Genomic DNA, 10,975 nt, shown 5'->3' with positions numbered 1-10,975 from the left:
TATATATATATACACAGTCTCATTTTGTAATGTGAAATTAATTTTTTAGGATTAAAATGGTTGAAATAACAGTAATCGAAATAATTGCTGTTATTGTGAAACAATCTGTATTTTGAGCTCATCTCATTATCATTAGAGATAAGTTGATAGGAAGGGAGAGGGATTATTTCATTTAATTTTCTTAATGGTCTAAGTTCATCTCTTCTCTATTGTCCAATCTCTTTTCTTGCCAAATAGATGTTACGTTTGTTTGTTCTAAATTATATTTTCCAAATAAAAATTATTCTTTTTTACTTATTTCATGGAAACGTTGGTAAAATTTAGTCGTTATGGATTTATTTATCTATCTTTTTAAATAATTGACTTATTTCCTATATTTTCGTTCGCTTGTGTTAATTGATATTTATGACGCGGTAATTAAATGACAGAAATTCGGACGATTTCGTAGAATTGATTTAAAACTGGGGATCAAGTTGTTTGAATTAAAAAATATTTTATACTGAATTATTTTGACATTGATTTGGGTTTTGATGATTTTTTCAGAGATTGTATGAGCTTTTATTCAATAGACCCATATCAATTTTATCGAATTACACCCACTACTATCGCTTATACATTCGTAAACATATGTATGTACTTTTCTTAACACGCATATATTTTAAGAAATGTTGATTTTATTTTTAAGAAAATATATATAAATAATATTAATTTTTAAACTTTGAAATATTTGCAACTATGAATTGACTCAAAAGGAATTATGTCGAAGATTAGTTTTGACCATTATTTTTTAGTCGACGTTGATAAAATATCATAAGCCATATAATTAATTAATTAATTAATTATATTAAAATATTAGTTTTATATTATTTTTTCTAACTTTGAAAAACTTTTTTTGAATCGTGTTTGCAATTTTGGTCCTTAGAAAATTATGTAAGTATTAAAATTGAGGGTGCACCCCATCAGTTGGTGAGTAGTAATTAAATCAAACTATATTAGTAAAAAAACATATCACAGTAATTCCATGAAATGTAATTAAATTACAATAGAAGAAAATGGAATGAGCATTATTACATCTTACTAAAAGACAAATACAAAAAGAACGGAAAAAAATGTATGGTATTAACTAGTTACTTAATATGTATGGTAACTATTGAAAGGTACATTTTGCAAAATGAAATTGATATTTTCTTTTTTTTAGTGATGTATTTGTTTTCCTATGCTAGGAAACACGCATGCTAAAGATCTGCCAATAAATTATTGAATAGGCAATATTATCTGTTACAATGTGGATATGGCATATTTTGTCAAGATTTTGGAACAAGACAGTGCGGCCTAATGGTTACTGTGATTATAATGACCCTGGACAGAACATAATCTCCCTGATAAATCAAAAAATATAGTACAAAGGTAAATATTAAAAAGAAAAAAAGAAAAAACCACCTGGCGAATTAGGGGCAACAACAATAGCCCTTTTATCATGCCGCTCTTCCTTCATCCTTTCATTTTTTAAAAGAGATGGCGCGAGTCTGCACTGGCCCGCTGTTCATCCCATCAGGATCATCACGTTTCATAACCCCACAGCCTGCCTCTGGCCAACATTAGTAATTATTTAAGCAATAGGTAGAAGAACAACATAATTAAACGAGAGAAACCTTATTAAAAATAAGTTATATATAATTAAAGAGGATGAACATAAATTGAATGTATGTCATTGTAACAAAAATCATACATTTAGTGAGGCTACGCTCATTTCTCTGCTTGCTGCATAGAGATGAGCTGTGATGAAGACCTGCAATGTAGGTCATAAGGTAAAAAAAAAAAAGTAAACCAGTGGATAATTAATAGACAATTAGAATTTCATTAGTCAAATTTATGAACGGCCTAAATGACTAAACTGGCCTGGAAGTTTAAACATCCAAAAACTAAATATTGTGGTATTCTGTGGGCCAATGCTTTGTTTCTTCTACGATGTTCCACATTCTCTTAATTGGACTGCTATAGGCTGATTTTAACAGCTGCTTTTTGTATTTTGAAAATATAATTTTTTTGGGAGCTCACGGCCAAGCGTCCATCATGACTGCTCTAGTTAGTGTCGCCTGGTTATTGTCATGTTGAGTACAGTCATATAAAACTTTTTAAAAATGTTTGTGGTGTATGTCCGTCGCAGTCACAAGAGTCTCTATTTCTTATGTAAAAGCGTTTCAAAAATGTTTAGAGTGCTCATGTTCTCATGTTGCTTGGAAATTTTAAAGTTTTTTTTTATTTATTGTGATTTTGTTGTGAGATGTTTAGTGTATTATTGTAGGTTGCTAGTTTTTCACCATTCGTTATTTTATTTAAATGATATTTAAAAAAAAAATGATGAATTACTTTTTTAAAATAGCCCTTTTAAAGCTTTACATTAATCAAAAGAGTTGGTGTGGCTAAATATAGGATGTCTTCTTCCGTTCCAATTTCCTGTCCCGGTGAAAGGTGCTGGAGTGGGCCAATCCAATAAGAAGTTTTCTCATTAGATACTTTTTCAGAAACTTCTAAATAAATTTTTATTTTATTTTTTCAATTTTTTGTGTCGAGCCTTATAGCTCTTTGTTACATCTATAATTATGTATTTACATTGGTTCGTTATGATTAGGATGGGTTTTTAATGTTTTCAGATATTTTGTTTTACCGCTTCTATGAACATGTTTATGATTCCTGTAAAAAATTATATATACATAGTGTTATATTTCACTTTTCTTTTACTTTTTTTTAGTATATATTCTTATGTTTTATTACTTATTTATATAAAAATAAAACAAAAATTATGTACATACTTTGGCTTTTTTGATTACATGAAAAGAACTTGTTTTTTTGAACCTGGAATCAATAGAATTGAAGAGAATACCCTACAACGTGTAGGGAGTACCCCGCAAGTACCCGGTAACAAGTTTAAATAAATTACAACTTTCATGGTATTTTTAGTACAGTAAATGACAATTTCCTTCCCAACACAATCCAAAGAATACGGAACTACTAATTGAAGAACCCAATAAAAAGGAAGTAGGAATTTCAATCCCACAATTGAAATGAAAAACAACCAGATTCGATTATATGCAAATTGAACTAGTCTATACGTATGGAGATCAGCCCTTCCAACAGAGACATAATCCACCGAACCCAGATTATAGGATGCCCTATGAGTATTAACTAAAAATACATGAGAGGAGAAGATGGGAGAGGGGGGGGAGTACGGTCAGCAGAAAAAAAAACGCAAATAAACTATTTTTTTAATAAAAAAATTATTTATTTGTGCCGACGTTTCGACCTAATTTTCAGGCATAACGTACCTGATCTATAACATCATTCAGAGAGAAAAAATAAATAAATAAAATAAAATAAATCATAGACTAACAAATTTGGAAATGTACATAACGATAAAATGAAAATATAAACTAATTGTTTAATAACTATGGGCAAAGACAGTAGTGGATTGATAACATTATTATTTATTTACACATAAATCTGAGTAATAAATAATTGATACAGTGAGTAAGAATGTTATATTGATAGGTAACATTAAAAAACCTTTTAGTTAAAAGATCGTAGAGATAAAATAGTTAATGAGAGAGTAAAAAAACAAAACATAAAAAGGGGTTAAAATGTAAAATTATGAGAGCCTAAAAGGTAATGAAATGTATAAATATATAATGGATATGTAAAAACGGATATTTTAAGGGAGAGTATGTAAAAACAATGTCATAAGAAAGAAGAAGAAATATGGAGAATATAAGAGAGAAATAACTTAAGGTTTTATAGACAGAGATTCCAACTAAACTGTTTAAAATTGCAGGAAAAATCATTTGAGTGCAGGTTGGCCAAGGCGTTAAATAAACCGAAATCTTACGGTCAAAAAACGAACGTTGAGATAAAATAGTTAATGAGAGAGTAAAACACATAAAAAGAGTTAAATGTAAAATTATGTGAGCTAAACGTTAATAAAATGTATAAATATGTAGTGGGTATGTAAATCGGATATTTAATAAAAAATATATAAGTCGATGACCTCCTCTTAATCCTGAATCCTAATAAAATTAACGATTTCCTATTTGCCTTCAACTCCTACAATTTTCTTGACCTCCTCATCACCAGTAACTCCAACAACACTATATCTACTGACTGGTATACAAAACCAACTTACTCAAGAAGACTTTTAAATTTTCATTCCCAACAACCTGACCATCAAATACTTAATGTACCAATTACTTCCGTATTCAGCAAATCCTCATGAAGAACAACTTCCCTCATAAAATCATTGACAAACTCATTTACAATTATAAAAATCATACCCCCTCTACAACTAATTGACCACTATTTCTTTCCATCCTTGTTTCGCTGCAATAAAAATCGGCATGGTTTCGGAACAGTTCAATAGTTTAATGATTGCATTAATGCCTTAAAGAACTTCTTCCTGCAAACTTCTTTAGTTTTCACTTTTTTCTGGGATAGTTTTTAAGGTTAGAATTAGTGACTTCCAAATAGTGAATTAATTCTAAAGAAATAAAAATAAAAATTATAGAAAATCAATACAACTCCACATCAAAATATATCAAATTATTAATCTTCCATTATTCGGTTATAATTTCATTTTAACAATATTTTTTACATGTTTGTATCATCCCAAATACACATTGTACTAAAAAAAGACAACTATATGAACTTAGCATTTCTTTCTGAAGCATGTTTCGACAAATTACAATGACTGAAGAAATAACTTTTTTAAATTTGCTCATCATTTATTGATGCCATCTTAGTGTACCCATTTTGATATGCTCATTCTAAGGTCTGCATGATTTTTTAATAATTTACGCTAATATAAGCTATGAGTTTTGAAAACTCCCAATCCTGACCCTCAACCCTTCTATAAATCATTAAAGACCAGTTAATTATATTATAAGCAAGTGAATTATTAATATTTTTTATGATTATCTTTTTAATTAAACTTAAATATTTATTTTTTAATTCATCATTCACTGTTTTATTTTTTAAGAAATAATTGTACTGAATTTGCTTATCTATTTATAATTGTTTAGTAAATTTAATGAGCTATATTAATTTTATTTTTATTCTTATACATACATACTTTATGTATTAATTTTCTATAATTTCTGTTACACTTTGTAAATTTAATGAGCTATATCAGTTTTCTATATCTTTCCCCTATTTCTTTTCGATTGGAATTGTTGTGTTGTGGGCGTATTCAATCCCGACGTAATAGGATTCTGGAGGTGACCCAGATCCAATCTCTATATATATAGACTAATAATATTTTATTTATTGATTTAAAATCAATATCAATTTTTAAATCTTCCATTTAAATTTTAATAAAAATACGGTGCTGGGTAAGAGGATTAAATTGAAGGAAAAAATGTTTTTTCTCGGAAAATAGATTAGAGATTTAATAGATTCTTGGTCCTTTGCGTCAAAAGTCTTTATTTAACTTTTTTCAGGTAGTTTCTTAGGTCCCATTCTTTATACGGTTTATACAGCTGACATCCCAACCCACCCTAACATTATAAGCTGATGTTACATGTATACTGTCTGTAAATAACGATCCTACTAATGCATCACAAAATCTACAGACACACATAATATCCATTGAAGAATGGTGTCAAAACCGGAGAATCAAAATAAATCCTGACAAATCCCATCAGATCACCTTAACTCTCCGTCGTAAACCTCTACCCTCCTGTCCTTCACTATCCTTTTTAAATACTCCACAAACGCCTGTTGAACAGATTCGATACTTAGGACACCATCTTGACAAGAGACTTACTTGGAAGCCACATTACAAGACTGAAACGACAAGAAACTGCTCGTAGATTTCGATTGCTACAACACCTTAGAGTTACCTACTTGACAAACGCTCTTAGCTTCCCATTCACTACAAAAAATTATTATACACTATGATAATCAGACCAATTTGGACATATGGAATTGAGCTCTGGGGCACTACCAAACCGTCAAATTTCTCCCGCATCCAATCCTTACAATCCAAAATCCTTGATGCTCCTTATTACGTTACAAATAAACTCATCCACAAAGACCTTAATATCCCATTCGTTGCAGATTTGGTCCAAAACAGATATGCGTCTTTTCATTCCAAACTTCTTAACCTCTCATCCTGAACAATCCCTGATAATCCTCCGAGGCGTCTGAAAAGAAGATGGCCACGAAACCTTCTAATTTAAATTTATGCTTGAAGTACCTTCCCTTAAATTTATGGGTGACCTTCCCGAGATTTTCCAAGTGTTTGAAACATTCATCCAATTAACTTATTGTATTAATTATTTTGTACATTTGTAAATTACATTAAATAAATAATTTTTTTTTTTCAGTTTTACGGTTTTTTCAGTTTCTTCTCTTACAAAATTACTTCAAAATAGACAAAGTGCTTAGGAAAAAAATCAGTCTAATTTATTTTTTTATTTATATAACAGTTAATATTTTCTTCTAAATATTTTACTGCGTTTATAAACTGTTCTTTGAATTAATATTAATAATAAAAGAGTTCAAGAATTAGTCTGATCGCATTTTTTGGTTTAGTGGAAAATAATGATTACCTATGAAAAAAATAAATAAATAAAGTTTGTCCTTGTTTTACCCGAAATATCAAAAGTTAATCTTTTCTAGAGTTAAAGAGAGAGTCCACCTCAGTTGTTTTATGGTGTATGAATAGAAAGAACTAGGGAAGCAAAATTTAAAACTGTTTCTCCTTTTTTTATTGTAAATGCTAGAAATTTCGGAAATACAAATTAGGATAATTGTTAAACTTCTTCGATAAAGAGAATATCCATAGCATAACATACCTTGAGCAGTTCACAAAGCTCTATTCCATAGATGAAAAGTGATGAAACTTGCATACGCAATTGGTCCGGTGTCTAAAGAAATACGAGAATCAATGAAGGAAGTCAAAATTAGGTTCAGGGAGTTTTTGACGCGGACAAATCCAAGAATAAATGCAAATTATGAATTGTTATTAAACATAATGTTGATTGCATCAAATCCTGTTGTTATACCCTTACTGCAAAAATTCAATGCGTATTGGATTAAGTTAACTTAATGAAAACTTGTTTAGGAATCGTAAGTGGGGTATTATTGGTCAACTTCTTGCTTGTTGGCAATACATAATATACGCTGATATGTATGTTTAATCCTTAAAATTATGGAAATATTGTTGAAAATAATGGAGTGTATAATAAGGGATGTAAATATTTTAATCCTACTTAATACTTACGAATAGTTAATAATCCCTTTAGAGCATTCTCTAAACTTGTTTAATCCCATTCGACTTCTTCAAACATTTTTTAGTTATTTATTTCAAAGAAGAAACATAACAGTGTCTTACGAAATTCTCGTAATTTTAAGGCATTATTGAAATAAAAATTACAGCCGCTGAAGCAACTCGTTAAATTATTAAATATGAAGGGGAAGGTGTCCTTGACCAGCGCACTGCGTGGCGTTGGTTTCAAAAATTTGACAGTGGAGATACGACGTTGGAAAGGAAGAAGGGCTCCGGGCGATCTTTAATGGATATTAATGAAGTGCTATAGGAAGCTGTTAAGTCAAATCGGTCCACAAGTACTCGCGAACTTGCCAGGGATTGTGGTTTGTTAAAAGATACTGTTAGTCGCCATCTACTCTCCATGGGGAAGGTGAAAAAGAGCAGTAGACTGGTCCGTCACGATCTCCTCAGCAATCAGCAATTACTGAAAAGTTTAAAGAATTTCTTGGGTTCGAACTCCTGCCTAATCCACCATATCGTCCAAACCTCGCACCATTGAATTACTGCTTGTTTCGATCCATGCCCCATTTCCTTCAAGGGAAAAAAAATTGATAATTTGGGGAAGTTGAAATTGCGGTCCAAGAATTCTTTGATAGCTATCCCAAAGAATGGTATCAGCGTGGGATTGAGCAATTGGCTAACAGATTGCTAATGACGGCTGATAACAATGGATTGTACTTTGAGTATTTATTGTTTTTTATATCAAAGAAATAATAATACAAATATTTGGTTGAAAAACGGTCTTTTTGTTATACACCCTATTATTAGGAATCATGAGTCTGTAAGGGCTTTGGAAAGCTTTTTTGGGATGTTTTGGGGATGAACATAATCATTTTTATTTGGTAATAATTGTTTTTTCGGCCTATGATTTTTTTTTTGTTTGGATTGCACTTAAATTTATTTTAGGTTTTAAGTGAAAAGGTATACCATGAGATGAGCATCATCAAGTTAACTACATAACTTTTTACTTGCAGACGATTAGCAACAGTGTGATACGCTAACTTGCTTTGGAGGTGCTATTAGAGAGGTAGGAGTCATGCATAATGCATGATACTACTCAGCCTCTTCGCCACCTCGATAGCTACTAAATAAACAGGCACCTGGAAGCGGTTTCTCTCTGAAACCGTAAACACCTCGCTTTGTTCTTTACGTAGTTGGATAGTAACCAATGGGGATTCGTTAAGCCGAGTTATATTCTGGATATTTTATTTTTTCAAAAAACTTCAGGGTCACAAGTATGCAAAAATATCTTCACATGTTAATACTTATCGAATAGAAAAGCATTTTAATGAACTTTCAATGATCCATTTTTATTATTTGTATGTTTTTAATTAGTTACTAACAAAAAAGTCAGCTTTTTTTTTAGGAACTTAGAGCCTGTAAGTAGCAGAGGATGGGTTCCTGAAGTTTTCATCAACTTAAGCTCAAATTGCTAATCAGAATAACTAATAATTATAATGAAAATTAATTAAAACTAAGAACGAAATAATATTTTTCCCATTCGGTAACAGTTTTGACGAGTTTTAAATTACAATGTTATTTAATTTACAATATATAAATATCGGAATCAATAGGTATTACTTTAAAAGAAGATAATTAATATGAATGAATAATGTTTCGTTCAATTCAAATAAATTTTTTTTAATTCATGCATTTTGTTTTTCTATTTATTTACATAATGTTTTGTTTAAAAAAAAAATTTATCTTCAGAAACTTGTTTCCATCTCACTCTTTAGAAAAATCCCTTATTAATATTTAGAAGGAAAAAAAGCATACTTCTCTTTTTTTGATTTAGGTTTTGGATTTTAATTAATTAATTTGGCTTTTTTCTTTGACAGAAACAAGGAAATGTATGAATATTTTATCTTTAATTATTTAATTAAATTTACTTTCTATTAAATAAATATACACTTGAATGTGACATGATTTATCTTACAATTGCATGTACAATCTTGTAGAAAATCTACTCATTAGTAGAACTCCAGTATACATTATTGAATATGTACCTAATTAAATTAATTACTGGGCATACTACTCAACAGCCTTCTTTAGTTTTATTTTTGGAACCAATCTCTACAAACATATACAAATATGCATTATATCTATTTATATACTACCTAGTAATGCGATGCCCCAGACTTTGAATCTAATTTAGGTCAATTAATTGGTCTAGTAAGTTTGTTCAACTATCCTAACTTCTAAACTTCGCTGATTATATTCTCTTCTAGATGGATTATTACTAATTTCTTAATCATATATTATATTATTGTATATTCCGCATTGTTCGGGCACCAATCGTCGATGAACCGCTGACAAATGATTGTGAATTTTGGCAATTTAGGCCTTAATCATAAAAATTATGGATAGAAAATCATTTTAAAATACAATTTTCTTTGTGAATTCTTCAGTGAAAATATGTATTTTCAATAGAAGCTAGGTGCGATGAAGATGAACTGAAGGAGGTTACAAACTTGACTTGACTTCAACTTCAATTACTCTAACTAAAACCTAGAAAATTCCTTTTCACAATTCTTACTACTATAGAAAAAAAAAGGGAGTGTTAAACACCCTTTTTACAGGTATTGTACTATTCTGTATACTGGTACTGTATTATACACTATACTGTAAAGAGTAGAAGTGCTATACTATATTGTATAGAAATATTCAATCACGAATTCAAATAGCTACTGGCTTCTTGCAGTTTAAAAAAATATTCAGGTAACGGTATTTTGTTTTTTAATTTTATATTCCTCTTTAATACACCTGGTTTGAATTCTTTTGATCATATTTTGCTGACTATTATTAAATTTGTTTGATGTTTCAAATATTTGTAGAATGGAACGTTCCCGTTGGTAAAAAAAGATTAAGAAATATTTGACTTCAAATTAAAAAAAAAAGAAGGAATAATTGAATATATTAAATAAGCTACTAATTAATTAACTTTCAGTGTCAATCACACTATTTTGTCACTGTCATAGATTCAGTTAGTAAAATGTAATATGGAAAACTAGTCTTTGTAAATAATATAATTTCAATTAAATTAGATCTTTAATGTGCATAAAACGGCGAAATTAAATGAAAACTTAGCTAGAACGCCAAAATGTTTTTGTGAAGAGTGAAATATATAAGAAGGAAAGGTATCTTGATTGTTTCGAATGAATTATAATTTAAATAAAACCTTCTAGTGTATTGTTGAAACTTATTTGTACACCCATCGTACAATATTTTGAAAGAAAAAAGAAATTCAACAGATTTTTCAGTGAATTATTTTTATAAAATATTTATAAATTTGAACGTATTAATTTAAAATACTGACCGGCCATTAAAAGATAAACTTACCAATCGTTAAAATTTATCTCCTCAAGTCTGTTTAGAGGCTTTTCCACGAACCTGGAACAACAAATAGATTTATTTTTGGGTTTCTACCGTAAAATTTATTTTAAATTGATTTAATATATTATAAAATAACATTTACTAAAAAATATTTAAACAATAATTTCTAATTTAATCAATTATATTTATTTATAATTAGATGTAGTAATATATGATGTGAAAGTAGTTGTAAATGGCTTAAAATTTTCCGAATGGAAAAATAAAAGGTCTATTCGGTGCTAGCGACAAAAGATCCTTTCAGTGTAATCCTTAGAGATGTAT

General features: G+C 29.5%; 1 protein-coding gene across 1 annotated transcript in view; it reads right to left on the bottom strand.

Moving 5' to 3' along the window:
• LOC106689242 (phosrestin-2) overlaps positions 1-10,711 on the bottom strand; it is a gene marked incomplete at its 5' end in the record, with an annotated part of 174,560 nt that extends 163,849 nt beyond the window's left edge. Inside the window, 1 exon segment of the mRNA XM_067052379.1 lies at positions 10,661-10,711.
• Between the last annotated feature and the right edge of the window lie 264 nt (positions 10,712-10,975).

This window comes from Halyomorpha halys, unplaced genomic scaffold (genome assembly GCF_000696795.3).
Source record: "Halyomorpha halys isolate HHAL.00 unplaced genomic scaffold, Hhal_1.1 Scaffold1311.1, whole genome shotgun sequence".
NCBI lineage: Eukaryota > Metazoa > Arthropoda > Insecta > Hemiptera > Pentatomidae > Halyomorpha > Halyomorpha halys.
The sequence above is the reverse complement of the archived record's forward strand: the minus strand, read 5'-3'. Positions and strand labels throughout refer to the sequence as shown.